The sequence below is a fragment of the Pteropus medius genome, unplaced genomic scaffold (genome assembly GCF_902729225.1).
Source record: "Pteropus medius unplaced genomic scaffold, Ma_sr-lr_union100, whole genome shotgun sequence".
Taxonomy (NCBI): Eukaryota; Metazoa; Chordata; class Mammalia; order Chiroptera; family Pteropodidae; genus Pteropus; species Pteropus medius.
In genome coordinates this window covers 10,090,625-10,109,913 of record NW_024353517.1, presented here as the reverse complement: position 1 = coordinate 10,109,913, position 19,289 = coordinate 10,090,625, and positions in this window count along the sequence as shown.

Below are 19,289 nucleotides of genomic sequence, written 5' to 3'. Positions count from 1 at the left end.
AAGTATTTGGTTTAAGAATAAACTTGACCAGATCGTTCCAACGTCGGGCAACTTTACCTCCTCAGGAAGGCCAAGGCCTTGAGCATCTAAGGGTCCTGTAACGGTGGCCTCCAGACTTGTGCTCTCACTGCCCAGGCCCACAGCCTGGCTCCATTAGGTTGTTGGCCTCTGGCTAGGTACGATGGCTGCTATAAGGGAAAAAGGTCGCCACACCTAGTACATAGAAGCATGTCACAAACCTCCAGCAAATGAATGCCCATATGAGCTATATAGCTTATGGTCCAAATAGTCATGCGTCTACTGTCAGGAATAAAGGAATAAGATAATTGAGCAGACATTTCTCTTAATTATCTTTTTCCCCAAAATATAACTCTTTATTAAGTCTAAATATAATAATTTCTCTCTGTGCCAAATGGTACTGAGGAAAGAGCACTAGCTGACAGCTAGGGATCGTGTGGTCTGGGCAAGCTGCTTATTCTCCCTTTCAAGTAGGCCAGGCCAAACCACACTCATTGTGTTCTTTTGGGTAGAATTTCCAGAGTTAGCAAAGAAACATACACATGTTGCACAGGACATACTTATATTAAGGAACTATTCGTGGTTTACCTGACATCCAAATTTAACTGAGTATCGAGTACTTTATCTGGTGAATCAACTAGCAGATGAAGAAACAATGAGCAGAGTTGATGGTGGAGTGGATGGCTCTCCTCAGGGCTAGAGAGGCCAAGGCCAAATCTGCAGTAGTGGAAATTCTGACCACTGAGGGGGTCACTGGGATCTTGAGGCTGGAGCTGACGTTAAATACTAGGCGCTGAGCATCCCCCAACTCAGACCTCAGCAAGCAGGTGAAGAGTCAGCTCAGAGTGTGTTGTGCACCCCAGGGGTCCTCGTGTCCTGCTGCCTGTCTCCTTGCGGGGTGGCCCCAGTCTGGTGCAGCTGTAGAGCTTTTGGTGAACTCGAGACTAGAAACCTGGAGACCTGGCTCCGCACTCCCTTAACATTCAATTTTTGGCACATTATGGCTCCTCTCTGGACCTTGGTTTCCTCATCTACATAAAAAGGAGTTTGGTTCTTATTATTGATTGAACCCTAGAATCACCTGGGGAGGTTAAAAAAACAACACCAACAACAGGTACCTGGGCACCTTTTCCAGAGACTCTGATTCAATTGGCTTGGGGGAGACCTAGATATCAGTATTTTAAAACTCCCCCAGGAATTCTAATGCTCATCCATGGTTCAAAATTCAGGGCTCAATTTCGTCCAGTTCTAGGCCTTACTACGATTTGTAGCTAGACTCCAGGCAGTGAGTCAATGTTAGCCTAGTCAGACCCTCTTGGTATAATGCCTTGGATGAATTCATGAACAACACGAACCACAACACTGGGAATAACAATATTTAATAATGCTTTTTTCTTCTCGGTGTTTTTTATTTTACCATCCTCATATTCTCAGTAGATTTGAAGAAACGAGCTGAGTACATGCTGCCTTGTTTTCATGCAGTATGAGGATGGCTGAGTCATTCTAAAGCATCTTCCTCCAGCAAGTGGGACTCCTTTGCCCCATGTCTTGAATGTTCTACTCTTCTTCAGTGATTCTCTGCTACTTACCAGAAATATAACTTGGCCAAATTACTCAAGCTCTCTGTGCTGCAGTTGCCTCATCCATACTGTTTATCATGGGCATGATAACACCCATCTCATAATGTTATTGGTGAAGAGAAAACATTAAGAGAAACAGTGACATGTGGTAAGTACTCAAAATATGCTATCATCTATCTATCTATCTATCTATCTATCTATCTATCTATCTATCTATCTATTTATCTATCTATCATCATTATTATTTCCAGAGAAGTGTGGTGGGTGTTGGGGGAGGCAAGAACTGGCCAACTGCCTCCCTATTTTGTCTGTCCTCATTGGTGTTTCTTGGAAAATGTTGAAATTGCTGTTATAATATTAACATTATATTATTTGGGAGGATTGGAAATGCCTCCCAAAATTGTTCGGTGCTAACAGGGTATATTAGAAAACTGGATGGCGCTGCCAAAGATTAGACCACTTAGCACAAGATAAGTCCAAGTTTTCAAGCTGTTTTTGGCTTGCCTCCATCTCTCTTGCATCTGCAGACGTTTCAACGTTTCACAAACCTGCAACTTTCCGATTCTAGGTCTCAGCCGCCCCCTTGTGGTCCACGGGAAGAACGGCTCTCCTCACCCGGAGTAACAAAGCCGCGCAGGGTGGCGCGGGACGTTACTTTCAGGAAGTCGCACCCGGGTCCCCTAGAAAGGAAAACCGAGCACATCGACTGGGTGGCCCCAGGAGACACTTCCCGGCAGGCAGACGGAGATGCCGAGGCTCTGTCTTCTGCAACTCTAGAAACGTGCCGGGTTCGCTGGGTGCCCGCGCCCGATGAGTGGCCGGTGCGGAGGCTGAGGTCACCACCTGGCGGCACTGCCACTTCGTGGCGCTCGGTCACACAGGGGCATTCTAGTTTGTCCTAGTGATGCTAAGTGTCCTGCACGGTGGGACCATCCTGCACGGCAGTGAGCTGTCAGACACTGCGGTGGGTGGAATCCTGTTCTGTGGTAATGATCTCTGCCTCGCGGCCACCCTTACGTACAAACCGAAACTGTCTCGGTGTCTTTGACGTTTGCACCCTATAGTTTCCAAGCCCACACTTTAGCATGTATATTCTCAGAAGATTGTGCTTTGTTTTTCTTTGGAGTTTTATGAAGAGTTTTCGGCAGTTTGGAAACTCTTTTCCCCTTGGCAAAGAGTCAAACACACAGGAAAAGCAACTTCAATTCATCCTTTACTCTTAAATTCATCCTCTATTTAGCAAAAGTATGTAAGAGCCTCTAACTATTTCACCAAGTCTCTGGTGAGGTCTTAGCCAAGCATTTGCACATGGAAATGAATATTATTTATTATAAACTACATTTTATTTCTAACTTGATACAGTTAGAATAGTTTTAAAATTCTGAGATCTGATTATATTATCTGTGAAATTTATTTCAAGAGACTGAAGGGGATATTAAGGATCGTTTATTATAAAAAGAGTGTTAGATCTGCCAGTGATGAGATCCACTGTTTCAAAGCAACAGAAGGAGCAAAAGTTAGATGTCAGAGCCTCCAGAGAAACAGAACCAGTAGGGTTTATAGAAAGGTATATATAGGGGAGATTTATGATAGGAATTGGCTTACGGAATTACTGAGACGGGAAGTCCCATGATCTGCCGTCTGTAAGCCGAGAACTGAAAGTCAAAGGTTTAATTCAGTCTCAGCCGAAAGGCTTGGAGCTCCAGAGGGCAGGAGAAGATGAACGGCTCGGCTCAATCGGAGAGAGCGGATTTGCCTTTCCTCCACCTTTTTGTTGTATTTGGGCCCTCAGTGGGTTGGATGGTGTCCACCCACATTGGTGATGATGATCATCTTTACTCCGCCTACCAATTTAAATGCTATTCTCTTCAGAAAATAGCCTCACAGATACACCTTCCAAAGTATGCTCGCCTGGCCTGGGAAATGGTAGGCACCAGTCAGAGTCTAAACCCTCAGACCTCCAGGACAGCTAGACTTCTGGGCCACAGCTGATGTGCAGAGTGCCATGGCCTTCTAGCCTGACCCCTCAGGAACTGCCCACTGGTTTTGCCCAGTGAAGGTCAGCTCACTCCCTCCTGATGCAACCCAGTCTTCCCTGGGCAGCAATGACTGTTCAGACGAGCCTCGCTGTGACATTCCCACTGGTGTGACCAAGAGGACACTCCCACCCATACAACAGCCCTTTGGAAGTGGAAGCAGCCTTCACATCCCCTTGATCATCCCAGCCCTTAGTCATCCCAGCTCCAGTCTAAACACCCCCAGGGTCAACTTCTCATTAGCAGCTGCTTCTCACAAGATGTGGTCTTCATAGAAGCCACGGTTGGGGTGATCTTGAAGGATGTGCCCTCTTCCTGCTGTGGATGGAGTATGAGTATGGAGTGTACACCTGACTGCCTTTCCGCAGGACTCAGCCTCTGGCCAGTGGCTTCATGGTAGACAGGAAGCCATTTTCCTTGATGCCATTGTCTGACAGGTTTCATCCATTGCTGACTCCAGGGGTCTTATATCTTTCTCAAAACAATGTGGCTCACCTTCCTGTTACCTTTGGTTCCAATTCTGTAGAACGGATTGTCCCAATAACACTCTTTCCTTGTCAAGCTGGATTTCACAGAAACTCCAGAGACTCTGGGGCCAGTCTTAATAGGAAATACTTCACGGTATTTCTGTCATTGGATGAGGAGAACTAATGCTCCTGCAAGGTTGAAAAAAGATAGAATTTGTGCAGCATTTGCCCAAGACCTTTCAAGTAGGTGTACTGACTGTCTGGAAAGCCAGGTATGCTCAGGTGTTTCTAGAGGCCCCCACCCCGACCCTCTGTGGCCTGTCTTTAAGGTGCTCGGATACTACCTGGTCAGCTGCAGAAGCAGAAACTCAGCCTTGAGAATAACAGATGAATCAGGGCAAGACTGTTCGATGACCTTAAGAACTGGAGAACCGTTCTTGAACAACACTGCTACTTCTTTCCTGAATAAGGAACCAGGGTTCCAGTTGTGCTTTGTATACTGGTTGGAGAGAGATATCGCTACCCTCCCCAGGAAAGCCTTTCAGAGACTGTCCCACTGACACTCTCCTGCTAGCAGAAACCAGAATTAGATACCGGTCTTCAGGATTCAGGACAGCCCGGTGAACTGAGCATTCAGGACAATGGGACCAAGTTTTTCTGGAAACGCCTTGAGTTGGAAACGATGAATTTGGAAAGCAACCTCGATAGGAGGCTCCTGTCTTATGCCTTCTTTGCATCAGTCAAGCGCATACAGGGAATCTTGGCTCCACCTAGCTGGGACATTCCCACCCAGTCCCATTGTGCAATGCCGCCCTCCCGGGAGCAGAGCCTGAGATCAGAACTCCTGACAGCTCTGCGCTTCTGCCAAATTCTCCTCAGTCAAGAAGCTGGTTATTTTTCGTAACCAAATGTCAGCTCTGCCTTGGAGAATCATGGATTTGGAAAACGCAGATTTCAGCTTGGAGGCCAATTAAATCGCCTCTTCAGAGAGACTGTGTTTTCTTCTCTTGCAAAATCTGGAGAGTGTATCCCAGCAGTTGCTTAGGTAGCAAGCTTGTCTCAAAGGGCTGTTGCACCCCCATCTGAGCTCTCATTTATGACATGCCTCCTCGGGTGTCCCCGAATGATCCCCAGGTGGCTGAAGTCATTAGCGTCTCGCAGTCGCCCTTTTTGCAACAACTCAGCGTCCTGCTTTGCTTATACATGGCCTCGCTGAGGCTGCGCCTTCCTCAGGGGCATTAATATCATCACCGATGACCATCGAACAGCACCCACACCCTCTCTGCAGCCCACCACACTCAGCCTCCTACCACATCCTCATCAGCCTCCTCTGTGCAAATGCCAGCCCTCAAACCATACACAGCAACCAACTCCCTATGACGGCACTCCATCGATCCTGATGTCTTTTTAGCCACCATGACCTGCAAACTTTAGCCCTCCTATCACCTGTCCTCATGACCAGAATACCAGTCTTTGGGGGGTCTTCCTGGCTTTGGATCGATAGCCCGGGCCACAGTGGAATATGCTTCCCTCTGCCTAGACTTCCTGACTATCCCCAGCAAGGAGCTCACCACCGCCACGTGGGGCCAAATCCCTCCAAGAAGGAACTCCCATTCACTGCGTGTCCGGGGAGGTCCCACAGCCAAGGCCTCTCTCTGTTCCACTTTACTTCCTACAACAAATCTCTATGTACTTTCACCCACCCTGTTCTCAGCAACACAGCAAACACTCGGAGATAGCTCCACTGACCTCTGATTCTCCCCCTCGCCCCTCCCAGGGCTTCAGGGTGGGTTAAGATCAATACACCTGCTATAGTTCGTTCTTGCACCTGTAACTGAAGCCTGGCTCTTTTTTCACCTTCACCAGCTGCACCATCAGCTGTAGCACCCAGAAGCCTGCTGCCCCCTGTGCCCCCGACACCGAGAATGCTACTGGAAGGGAGGCAAGCCCAGAACAGAACTCTTCTCACATGACACATCCATCCCATCGAGTCACCCCGGAGCCACAGGAGTCTGGGTGCACACAGACTCCTGCACTAGAGGGGACGTACGACTCTTAGGAGAGGAAAGGGGACCCCTGGCTTATACTTGGAGGCTGAATGGGAGGATCTGTAATCAGTCTCTGGGCTGAGTCTATTTTTGTTCTGAAATCTGTGTCAGCCGTGTGTCTTTGGTGTATGATATCGTTTTGACATCTGTGAAGCTGGCAAACTTGTGATGCCTCCCAGAATCTTAAAAATTGGATCTATGAAATTGGCATATTCTACTAAGGGCTTTTGCAATAAGTATTGTTAGACTCACTGCATTTGCCCACAAACAAATCCCATATTTAAATTGAAATATAAGGAAGCATTCATGAAAAATTTCACTATCCAACTTTTATATTCTCCAAATTAGAGCTCTAAGCCAGGAAAAATAAAAACGTCTCCCAAGACACCAAAATCAGTTTCCAGTGCCTTAGATGAAAGCTCATGTGTTTGGTCATAGGACCATTCCTCTGCTCAGAGTCTGTTTACTTTATGTCAGACATAAGTCCATTGATACACAAATTCAAGGGAAGAGCAGCTGGGGCCATTTAATGAAAGGCAGCCGGGTAACTTCTAAGGACAACACGTTATTTGAATCGGAGCTGGAAGTCAATGATGAACTGAGATAGATAATGATGACCCCGAGCTGCTTGGAAGAAGTGGACATTATGTAAATACTGCCTTCATTTGCGTGCCCATGAAAGCAGAACCTGGGGCAAGGACTTGGCTGCAGTTTAATTGGGAGGTAATCCCAAGAAGCAGGACCACGAGACAAAAGGGGGAAAACAACATAAGGATGTACTGTGGAAGCCGCCGCTGTGCGAAACGGGGCTCAGTTCCATAAGGACCGCTTGAGAAGCATCCAGAACATCTCTAGAGCTGCCCTGGACAAGAGGTGAAGCATTTATCCACCAGCTCCCACTTCCGTTCCCTCACATTTCTGGGAAGTGGGCCTGGGAAAGGGCAAGGGGCAGAGCGACAATGGAAAGCCAGGCTTGAGGTGGGCGGCTCCTGTCTGTGACTAAGAATTGAAGCTGCTGCTGGAATGTTGGCAGGATGAAGCTATCTGCTGCAAGCACCCTCTGTTTACAGCGGTAGCTATAAACTGCAAGGGGTGTAAGTACTAAATGTTTTATTAATTAACAGGGCAAGTCCTCAGTTATTCAGAAGGTGAGCCAGTCCAGGATGCTAAGTCAAGATGGCCCTGGGCTCACAGAGTGTCCTTTGGAATGCAGAAGCGACCCACGTGCCTGCAGATATACTCATGTGTGCCGTGGATGCAATCACGTTCGTGGGCTGTTTTAAGTGGAAGCACTGGGAGGGAGACATAATTAATCCTGGCTTCAGCCCTCAGGACACTTAAATGCAGCTCCTCCTGTCACCCTTCTTCACGGCTTTCCCCTAGCTTAGCTACCTGTTACCTTTCGATTGCACCTCTCTTAGACTGGTATGATCCCTTCATTCATCCCACAAACATTTCCTGGAATCTTGGGTCAGGCTCCTCAGAAACAAACCTGGAGATGAGGGTCCCGATGGAGGTGATTTCTTACAAGTGTTCTCTGGAGAAACTGGTAAAGGTGGGAGGAAACAGGAAACCGGACAATGACAGAGATAGGAAGAGGAGCAGCATATGATTTCAGGCAGAGAACCAGCCCCAGCCCAATCCCACAGAGAAAGCTCTGGAGTATAAATTATATCTTAGACTTTGCGCCAACTCCAGCCAAGGAGCTGGGCTTTATACCCCTCAAGACAGCTCTCTCCAAAGAGTTACAGGTGCCTAGGTCATGAGTGAAAGCACCCAGGGGCTGGGATGGGCACACAAAACCAGCAAAAGGGACCTTGGGGATCTGGTGGCATTGACAGTGGAAGGTCCTACTCTGTGCCCAGCACTGAACTAAGGGTGTGGCTTTTGAGAGGATCAAAGTTTTGCTATTCCAAAATATACCTTTTGGGATATTGATTTTAAGCTTGTTATTAAGAAACAAAAGACTCGGAAAGAACCTTTGACCCTCTCCCTTTACCTGCCTAAAGGAATTCATGCAGAAAAACCTGCTTAAAGGAAAGGCGCATCACCTTAGCATCATAATATAAACCACCTGTGGCAGATGGGGAGCAATCTAGCAAAGCCTGTTTGCTGAACTTCCCCCCTGTGCCCCATTGTTTCTGGGTGGGCCTACAAGTATTTGTTTACCACATGTTTGCTCTTTCTCTTCTGACCTATAAATCACCTGCTTTCCTTTTGAATTCCCAGACCCCCGCCTCCCTTCTCCTTTCTGCAAAATGGCACATGAGGCTCAACTGCCCAGTGCGTCTTTTGGTCTCATATTCTTATCACACCCCCACATGGATATTCGTAGTAAATTTTGGACATGTTCTCCTATTAATCTGTCTCATGTTAACTTGATTCTTAGCCCATATAGAAGAATTTAGAAGGTGGAAAGAAAATTCTATTTTGACCCCCACAGTTTACTGTATTTGCTCTCTATCCCCTTGAGGAAGAACTGGTTTTGGTAACTCCTGTCTCCAAGAGCACTCTACCTTAGGAGACCTGCGTTCTCCATCCTGTCCTGTGACTTTAAGAGCCTCAGTTTCCCATATGTAAATGAAGGAGTTTGACTCTGTAAGACACACCTCTCCCCTTCTACTCTCAGGACTAACTAGTCACTGAAGCTTAATGTTACGCTGTGTGTGCGCTGACAAAGAGTACACGTTTTAGCAATCATTTTAGCATTTCCTATTTTTCTTATCTAGGGATACGTGATTAGGCTGTTGATGAGACAACCAACTTGTTTTATTAGGTGGTAGGGTGGAATCGTAAACATTTTACTTATGTGATTTTAATCATGAGAGCTCAGGAGAAAGACTGAGAGAGGTAAAGAGAGGAAGTGGGGTCGGTATGTGATTTCAGGAGGATGTTTTTTAGGGTGGTTAGTTAAGGCGAATCAGTCTTAAGTACAAAAGGTAAGAATAAAAGATAATTGCCACTTGAGGTCAGGACAAAAGAAGCGTAAACAGCGGAGCTACAGTATCATCTGGCTTTTGCCCACCCACATGGCAAAGCACAGAGTAACTGTTGTGTGGCCGAGGTAAGCGTGGCTTTGTGGGAGCCTCTGTGGTGTAGGAGCCACCATGACCAGATGGACCACGGGGTTGGTGGCTGTAGCTCTGCTTCCTAGAGCTCATCTTAAAAAGAGCAGCGTTTTGAGTGACATGAGTTTCCCTGCCCTTCTCTGGCATCTGTAAAAGTATGTTGGCGGACGATATCTCAAAGGAGTGTGCTCTAGGCTGACTCATTCTGTGCCTGGGAAGGGAGGTTGTGCCCCAAAGAATGCTTGGGGCCAGGGTCGGGTCACATCGGAAGCCTGAATGCCAAGCAGTCATTAGGGGAGATTGATGGAGGAGGAGTGCCTTTGCGGGGGAGGCCCCGAGGCCTGCTGCAGTTTCATTGTGGTTATTTATGGCCTCTCTGGGGTGTCAGAAACCGGGTTGACAGCTCACTGTAAGCTGACCTGGCTGGCACACAGCCTGCAGCCTTCTGCCTGCCCATCCCTCAACTTGAGGAATGTCAGCCTCAAAGACAGTGACCAGACATAGTAGGTGTGGAAGGAAAGATTCCAGAATGCATCCTAACCCTCAGACCTCTTTATCCGAGAGAGGCGTGTGTGCGTGTGAGACGCATATGCTTGTAGCCCTTAAGTATTTGTATAAGCAGACGTTAGTGAAACAGGCATAGCACAGCTAACTCGATTCTTATTTTTGTTACAGGGAAAGAGACCACGAATAATCCCAAAGAGTAAGTAAGTAATCCAAAAACAGTTCTTTGTCATCGGCTCGCGGAATGTACACTAAAGGTTTTTGTTTGTTTGCTTGTCTTGTTTTGTTTGCTTTTGGCGTGCGTGTGCATGCTTCTTTCGGCAACGAAGTACCAGTCCAATTCTATTTCATTTACCTGAGCTTTTGTTTTCTATGCTGAACTGACACTGTGGGTCAAGGAAGTCCAGAAATGTTGTGGATGCTAAGGATGGAGCTGAGCTGGTCGGACGTCTGTGGGTGATTCAGTCACTCCAGCTACATAGAGCAGGACCTACCACTGTAATCAGCAGGAGCGTGGCTGACGGTGGCCAGAGCAGGGCGAGAGATAGGGGTGTGCAGGCAGAAGTGGTGTAAGACCACTTCCGTTTACAAAATGGGCCTCACCATCCCTGCTGAATCTGCCTTAGTGACTGTGTGGCGATCGAGTGAAATGATGCCGGAGCCAAAGCTCTGAGAACTAGAAAACTCCTGGTGAGATCTGTATCAGTGTGAAATTTCTCTGCCTGGAGGATCTCTCGGGGAAGGAAGTACAGGCCCAGGGGTGAGGCCAGAAGTCTGATCTGGGTCAGCGGAGCAGCTGATTCAGTGTTTGGGGTCTTTGGGAGGGCAACTCCCTGTGGGGAACAGCCTCAGGGAGTGGTAGGCTGCCCGCCTACCCCCGACCCCAGCAGAATCCAGGAGGGTTGGGGAGGGAGGAAGTGATGCTTTATGGGAAGAAGGGTGCCTGTTATTTGAGGACCTTTGGAGTCTTAGTCTGAGAAATAAAAATAAGTATAATTTGGTGTTTTCATGAGGCCAAGCTGCAACACCAAATCATTGCATTGGGTCCCTTTACTTCCTTACACATGTTTACTCCATAGACGAATCTCTGCACATCCCACAAGAGACTAATGTGAGCAGTTTGTGCAGCTTTAAATGAATACCAATCCTTCGTTCATTTAACAAGTATATCTAACCTGTTTAGAACTGTAGCTCAAATATTTCTATCACCGAGGAGTTCATTTTTGACCCACTCCATCGTCTCTCTCTTATTTCCTGGGTTTCACTGGGTAAACATTTGTTGAGTGCCCCTTGAGTACCTACCAGCAATGTGTCTGGGCCCAGGATGTGGAGATGGCAAGGTGGTCCCCGCCGCTGAACACTCGTGGTCCAGTGGAGAGGCAGAGCTGCCAGCCAATGATTACGACTTGGGGAGAAAACGCCCTGACAGAGAGAAACACGGAGTCACAGGACTCCAGAGAAGCATTTTTTGTCAGTTGCTGCCCAGCAAATTACCCCAAACCACAATGGCTTAAACTAACAGTAGTCATTACCACTCAGGGTTTTTGTGGATCAGCATTGCACACAGGACATGGGGTAGTTTGCACCATAATGTGGGGGCTTCAGCTGGAATGACCTGCAGGTGTGCTCACTCACTGTTGATGCTGGTTGCAGGCCCCATGGCTCTCCCTGCAGCCTGGGCTTCCTCACACGCAGTGGCTGGGTCCAAGGGCAGGTGTTGAACAGAAGAGAGAGAGAGAGAGAGAGAGAGAGAGAAGGAAAAAACAGGAGCAAGAAAGAATATGAATGAGAACCAGGCAGAAGCTTTGTTCTTTTTCTGACCAAACCTTGGGAGGCACAAACATCACTTTCACTGTGCTTGATTTGTAGGGCTGTCCCACTCACATCCAAGGGGAGGGGACGCAGACTCACCTCTTGGTAGGAGGAGTGTTGGTCACACTGCCAGGAGATCTGCTGGATGGGATATGTACATGGGAGTGTCCATCTTTGGAACATTTCATCTGCCATGTGCTAGGACAGGGTGAGGGGAGGGTTTCTGGAGGGGGCGATGTTTGAACTGAGTCTTAAAGCCTGGAGAAAATAAGCTGTGTGGAAAGAGGGGGAAGGAGAGAGTTTCCAGGTAGAGAGGCGGCACCCATAAGGACCAGGGTGGTGAAGAAGCATGGAGAGTCTGCTGCTTGTGTGACATGGATGTTAGGAGGGGAGGCTGAAGAGTGGAGGGGCTTACCCTGGAATTCATGACCCCCGGGGCTGCCGACTCCTATGAAAGTCAGACAAAAAATCTGGCCCCTCTCCCGGGAAGAAGTAACCACAGGATTTTGCACACCATTTCGGGAACCCAGGTCTAGGCCTTCAACTGAAGGGGACCTCAAACACCCCTTCCTGCCACGCACTGTGTTCTGCATACTCTGTGTTGTCCCCCCACCTTTTTTTTTTTGCCTCTCCCTTCTAGGTTTCTCATGGTCTAGTGCTTGTCTGCAGACCCCAGCTTCCATGGCCCCCAATGGTATTTACTCTCAGCTCAGTTGCCAATCTGCTATATAGGTTGCAGGCCAAGCTTGTGGGGACAAGAGCCCGGCCCTATTTGGGAGTTTCACCTGCAGCTCTGCCTTCTCGGTCATTTAGAATGTGGGTGCCTGGTCTTAAGAGGGATGTGGTCATACGCTGGCCAGAGATGTGACTGAGAGTTAAAACCCTCCAGAAACTGGTGTTCGAGTACCGCGGTCAGGAGCAGGGAGATGGCATTCTCCTCTCTTCAAGTGTATGTAATCTCGTGGGGCCCCAGGAACATGTCCGACTCAACCCAGCCTTTGTCCCAAAAGCCTCCCTAGACCTAGCATCCCTCGGTCTTTCTGAAGTGGATGGAGCCTCGCTGTTCACAGAATGCTTCATGTGGTTTCAATTTTCCCGGTGGGGGAGGCATGCTCTCCACGTTACAGATGGGACACAGACCCAGAAAGCATTATTCACTTGCCCAAAGTCATACAGCTCGTTGCTGTCAGAAGGGGGATGACACTGTGGGTCTGACCAGCCCAGTTTCTACCACGCCATCCACTTTCTTGCACATGGGACCTGGCATATCACTGAGCCACTGACACCACCTCGCCCTGCCTTACCCTTGAGGCTTGGCTCCAAGACAGTGTGACTCAGGCATGAGTCTGCTTTTGCCTCAGCTGGGAAAACCTCAAACAGAGAGCCATGCTGATCCTTCCACATCTGCTTCTCTGGCCTTTCAATCCTTCATGCTCCATATCCTCCCGAGGAGGCACCTCATGCTCCCCATATTCCAATCTGCACCCATCATCTCTCTCACCTCACTCTCATGTTCTTGCGGAGGCATCAGCTTGCTACTGTCACATCAAGCCCCCATCCTCAGCGTGCTTTCTATCTCAGGGGACACATTTCCTTGGTGCCTTAATCGCTGGGCTTCCAAGTAGATTTGGCCAATAGCAGGTGAAAGGTGAGATGTTGGGCAGAGAGAGCAACCCGGGTATTTCTTTTGCTCTCTCTCTGTTCTAGCATATACTAGGAGCTGGGTGTCCTGCGTGGCTCCAGCTTCCCCTGCACAGACCAGCTCTGGTTTCTGCTCAGCTGTGCTACTCCTGGCCTCTTGTCTCTAGTTACACTGTCTCTGCTTTTCAGGGACCCTTCTGCTTTCAGTGGTGCCAGCGGCTTCTTTCACTGCTCATCTGGCACTGCCTCAACATCCTGTTCGGCTTCTCAGCTTTTACATCACTATATAACCAATCTCCAGCATTAAAGTCCCTCTGTTTGAAATACCAGTGTGCTTCCTAGTGCTCAGCTGGATTCTTGACTGAGATCATTTCTTTGTCAGAGGACGGCACAAAGTCAGAGCATTCAGTCATTTATCTCACCTCTCCCCACCCAGTTAGTCACTGAGGCAGATGACTGTGGCTCTGGAATGACCCTGAAGCATTCTCTTCTCTCCTCCCCATTGCAGCAGCCTGGGCCAAGTCTTAATCCTCTCTGGCCTGGTTGGCCTCTCATGAGGACACCCTACCAGCCCACCCACTCACAGCAGCTGGAGGGTTTCAGATGAGGCCCCCAGAACTTTCCCGATCCAGACTGCACTTCAACGTTAGCTTTTCCAATCTGGTCCTAAGCTGCCTTCCAGCCCTGACCACCCCCCCAGACACTCCTCCTCCCACGGTGCACTCCACACCCCACACCAGACTGGCCATTTCCCAAACATGCCATGAACTGTCCCCCACCGTCTTGTTTACCTGTCCCCTCTCCCTGGACTGCCCTTTCTTTTTACTAATAAAAGTCTAGTATTTAAGACCTAGAGCAGATGCTGCCCCCTCTAGGAGGAAAGACATCACTCCCCCTTCTGCTTTCATACTGCCTCCTTAAAGAGCCCTGTTCACGTGTGATCATGAGTGTCTCAGGGCCGGGACTTTGAGGCCTCCTTGTTCCCAAGCACCTAGCACCATGGCTGGCCCTTCCACAGGAATTCAGTAAATGTTTGTTGGCTGCAATGGAAAGTGCTAGTTGGAATCAACTGGCCTCCCAATTCCTTGGACACGGGAGGCGGTGGGGCTGCTGCTGCTGCCCCGGGTCCCTTTCCTGTTTGAACAGTCCACCAGAGAGTGGGGAGCCTTTCCTCTCCTAACACCAGGGCTGTTCCTTTTAGTGACATGCTCAATGATCCTGGTTAATGTTTAATTTCAGTTCTTTTGTTTTCTGTAAAGCTGATACCAGGGTGGTGGTATAGCTGGGAATATAAAAGACCGCAAACGGAAAACAAATATCTACCCATTTCTTTCTTAACAGTTACGAATTGGGTATTTTCCTTGAGCTTTTTGGGAATGAATAGAAATGAAGGCAGAATGTTAAAATGTAGCCCTCCGAAATGTCATAACTATACCCGTTGGTGATTATTCTCACCACAAGCCCCTAAAGCTAGAGCTTTACATGTCAGCAATATGCTGGATTCTAGAAAGACAGTCTTCCTGAAACTTCCATAAGCGTCGCTTTCCCACATCACAACTCAGATGGCTTCCTGTGGGATCCTGCATAAAGCCCAAACTCATCAACTTTAAATTCAAGCCACACCCACTCTTCCACTACCTCTTTTCCAGCCAGATATCCTATTTAGGGATCCCAGACAGGCTGCGAGGTGGGTCTCACCTCTGCACCTTTTGAGGACAGGATAGAGGAGTGGTTGGAAGTGTGAGATCTAAATTCTAACAGGCTAGAGTGCCTGTCTAAGCTCCACCATGGCCTGGCTGTGGTAGCCACACAGCCTCCAGGTAGCCCACTCTGATTTCTCTGATCCACAGCTCTGCATCTTTCAGGGTTCACCTGCTCCAAATGCCATCCCTCCCCCCGCCCCCACAGACATCGCAACCTCCACAGTCTTGTGATTTCTATTTCATTTTCATTTATTTGCATGTGTTCATCTAGTCTTTCAATCCAGACTTTGTGTATGTACCCTTCAGACTGCTGGCTGAATGGCCAAAAAAGATGGACGTCCACCATGAGCTGTGGCCAAAGCTGGCTATCCAGCCCACTCCGGGGACAAGATGCTCAGTGTATTTAGATTTGCTTATGAGACAGGTACCTGTAAGATAGGCCTCCGATATCTCTCTTTTCCCCAAGAATTCACAATAATCATGAACAGAAAATGGGCATGAGTCTCAACACTTAGAGTTAGCGGCTGACACTCAACGCTCAAACTCAGCCCCTCATGAGTCATCTCGTCCAGGCCACCTTCCACCCCTATTCTCTGTTTCAGTTTTCCTGTCTCTACTCACTGCCTCAGGGCACTCCCAAGACAGGACAGGAAGTACCTGGGTCTCCACAGGCCCCCCGGAGTTCATGGGGTACCTGACTCATGGTTGAAGACGATCAGAACTTACAGGTGCCACCTCCTGGGGAGAAAAGGAGGTGTTTATGAGCATAGAAAATTTGAAGAGCCCAGGATGAATGACCCTGCTCAAGTTCCTTCCCTTCTTTGGGCCTCAGTTTCCCCCATCTGTCATGCAAGAGAATTGGATCTGATAATCTGGCTGGAATGCTACATCCAGCTCTCTGATCTAGAGATTTTTCAGAGGATGCGAAGAGGTTTTGCTAGCACTCAACATAGCCTGATACTATGAGGCCTGACCAAATGGTGTTTAGAGCAGTGCTTCTAAATCTTCATGTCATATGAATCACCTGCATCTAGATAAAATGTAAATTCTGATACAGGAGATCCGAGGTGGGGCCTCCAAATCTACATTTCCAGTGGGCCCACTCTGAGTACTAGAAGGTTAGCACTGGTTTTCAAGGTGTGGCCCTGGGACCCAGCATCACTTGGGAACTTACTAGAGCTAAATAAGGCTCCACCACAGACCTATGGATCAAGCCTCCTGGGGCGGCACCCAGCGACCCGTGTTTTAACTAGTCCTATAGGTGATTCTGATACACACTCAAGCCAGCACCACTGCTTTATGAGAACCAGTCCCGAACTTAGCGGTACATAGGAAATACCTAGAGAGTTTTAAAAAATACTGGCGCTTGGGTCTCCCTCTTAGGGATTCTAATTTAATTGGTAGGAAGTGCCTCCTGGGCTCTGGGATTTTTCAAAGCTCCTCAGTTATTCTAACGTGAGCCTAAGGAACGCGTTAGAAAGTGTTTAAGTTGTCAAGCCCACACCTAGGCCTGCGGGGCTCCCAGACGCGTTGCCCGCGCCATGTCCTCTAGGGCGCGCTGTTGCGCCGCCTGAAAGACCGGCTGGCGAATGGGCGGGCGGGCTGCTCAGGCTCGTCCTCGCCCCGCGCTGGAGCAGCTCCGGCCTGGGAGGCCCGGCCCTGCCGGGCCAGCTCCTGGCGCAGGCCGCTCTGCTCCGTGCATCTGCACCTAGTTAATGTTGGCCGCGGCCCCGCTGCGCTTGACGTCAGTGATGTGCTCGATGCTGGGGGAGACGCAGCCGCTGGGCACAGGTTGCTTTACTCGGCCAGCCCTGCTGCCCGCCTTCTCCAGGCAGGATGCTGGGCTTACCCTGGACACTGAGCCTTTCTTGACTCTTTTCTGAGGACCCGGGAGCCCTCCCCCATTTCCACCCAACTAGGCCATCAATGTCCTCTGTCTTCCCCAGTTACTCCCTGCTGCTCCCCTACCTTGTCGGGATCCTGAGGGTCCCGGGAAATCCCCAGGCCTGTCTTCAGATCAGCCAGGTCGGCTGCAGGAACCAGCAATTACCTTTCTTTCTCATCTGAGCTTCTCTTCTCCCTGGCTCTCCTCTGCTCAGTTCCTTTCCCGCTGCCTGCTCTTCCCTATTCTCTCTTATCTGAGCTGTGTGGATCAGATATTTCAAGCTAATGTGTTTTCATATGGCAGAAGTGGAAGAGATGGGGCCAGAGATTGCCTCCGTTAAATATGACAGATAAAGCAGTGCCGTTTGTAAGGAATGTTGTCTATGTTGGTGCGCTGGGGTGAGTTCTGGTTGTTGATGAAGTTTTAGTTTTCAAAAACTAAACTAAACTAAATACTCCCTTTAAGAGGGTGGGAGTTGATTCTAACGAGGGGAGCTGGGTGAGACACAGGGGTGCTCTCCTGTCTAGCTTCCCCCGAAGGATGAAGACACCCTTCCCTGCCCTGGTGTTGCTTTCCCAGCCAGGATGCTAGAGTTTCCTTTATCATAAACGCTCCATTTCATCCCTGATTATTTCCCCGTCCTCCCCGCCGCCCCCATCTGTTTGATATTCTGGGCTTCACTGGTGTGAGATTTCACTTGGAGAAAGGCTGTATGTGTAAAAGCACCTTGAACAACCCTGATGACCCTTTTGTTTTCAATAGTTCACATATTCTAATAGGAGAGAAAAGGTAATTCTGGGAAGCAGGAAGCTGGCTTTATTCCTGCCTCTAGCCTTGACTTGAAGTGCCTGTTCCTGGTTTCTCCCATTTGAACCCCTTGTGCCTCCACCCCCAACAATAACGCTGGCCAGCCAGTAAGGCGGGCATTTCCTGCAGTCCCAGATAAGAGAGGCTGCTCTGGTGTTGGAAAGAGACAGACTGTCAACACTGGGCAGATGGCAGAAAGCCAGTTCAGCCCAGATGGGGAAACTGAGGCCCAGGGAGGGGAAGGCAACTTGCTCAAGGTCATACAACTCGGCAGAGCCCATTTCAAGCTAATTCCTTGGAAGTCTCTGCCAGGACCCCTCAGAGCTCTTGCTAGGACCCCAGGGTGACATTTTCAGGCACTGCTGAGGGAGTGGTAGCTGGGTTCCAAAGGGAGACCTTTTAATTTGATGAATACTACTCTCCTTGAATCCAGATAAGTGACGCTTTGAGAGAGGCAGATGTCATTCCAGAGCTCAGCCTGAGTCTGGGGCAGTATTGAGTCACAGACCCAGCAGGGATTCTGGGTGGCTTTAGCATGCCAGGCACAGGACCTCCACAAGGGACAGAGGCCAGAGAAGAGGTGTGGAATATCAGTAAGGATTCTGCTCTTTCCAGTGCAGCCTCTGAAAGTAAAGATGTGAGCCTCGACTTGGATCTCACATGATCCTGGGGGCGGCCAAGGAGATCTAAGCAGCCAAGTCTTTGGGCTGGTTTCCCTACTGCCTCAGCAATGCAATGGCCAGAGCCCAGGCAGAAATCAGGGACTCATGAAATACCAGATGGACCACAGACATCTGTGCTCCTGTCTTATCAGAAATTAGGGTAGGGCAGGAGAGGAACTGGCCTAAGGTCACCAGACAATTTGCAGCAGAGCCAAAGTTTAGACACATAGGCTCTGGACTCTGAGTTGTCTGTCCCTGCCACTGTCCTGTTTTCCATATGAACAGGTGCCCTGACCCTGGTCTGCGAGGGCCACCCTCTTTTCTTCTCTTTGGGGTGTGTGATGTGTATGTAACTGTGCGTGTGGAGACATTTTCTGTTTTCTGTGTCTCTGCCTCCAAATCCTATCTGCTTCATAAAACCCAGAGAAATAGATCCTATAACTTCATCATCTATTCAAGGATCACTATCAGAAAATCCTTGTTCCCACCTAGTCCAAATCTCCCATGCTCTAGCTTAAGTCCCTCCAGGTGGGGCTGGCAGAGTCTGTGGGACTTACTCCAAGGGACCCGGGGAAATGGCTGGGCTGTTTCAGGAGGAAAGCTGGCTTGCGGGTGTGTACACCCAATAAGGCTGTCTCGGAATCCACATTGCCATCTCTAGGCATAGGCCCTCTCTCTGCGTGAGAACTTGCATGATGCTGCTTTTAGGGGGTGCTGGTCCCTGCTAGTGATTTATTGCCTGTTTACTCAGAAACCATTTGTTCATTTCTGCTAGTGGGAATCGGTGGAGGGAGGTGAACATGTGTCCTCTGAGCTGCAGAGGGAGCTGGCAGGGATGACTTATCCACTCCCCCTGAAGGCTGACCTCCCTTAACTCATCCTCCCCGCCTTTTTCCACCTGATGAGAAACAGGAATACAGTTCCCTCCTACCTGGGAGGCTTCAGACACATTTTCTGCCCAGAGGCCATTGAATACAAGACTCTACCAGAAGATGAGGAAGGAGCAAAGAAATAACACTGTGAAGTACCGCTCTGTGCTTGGTTACTCTCTGGATCCT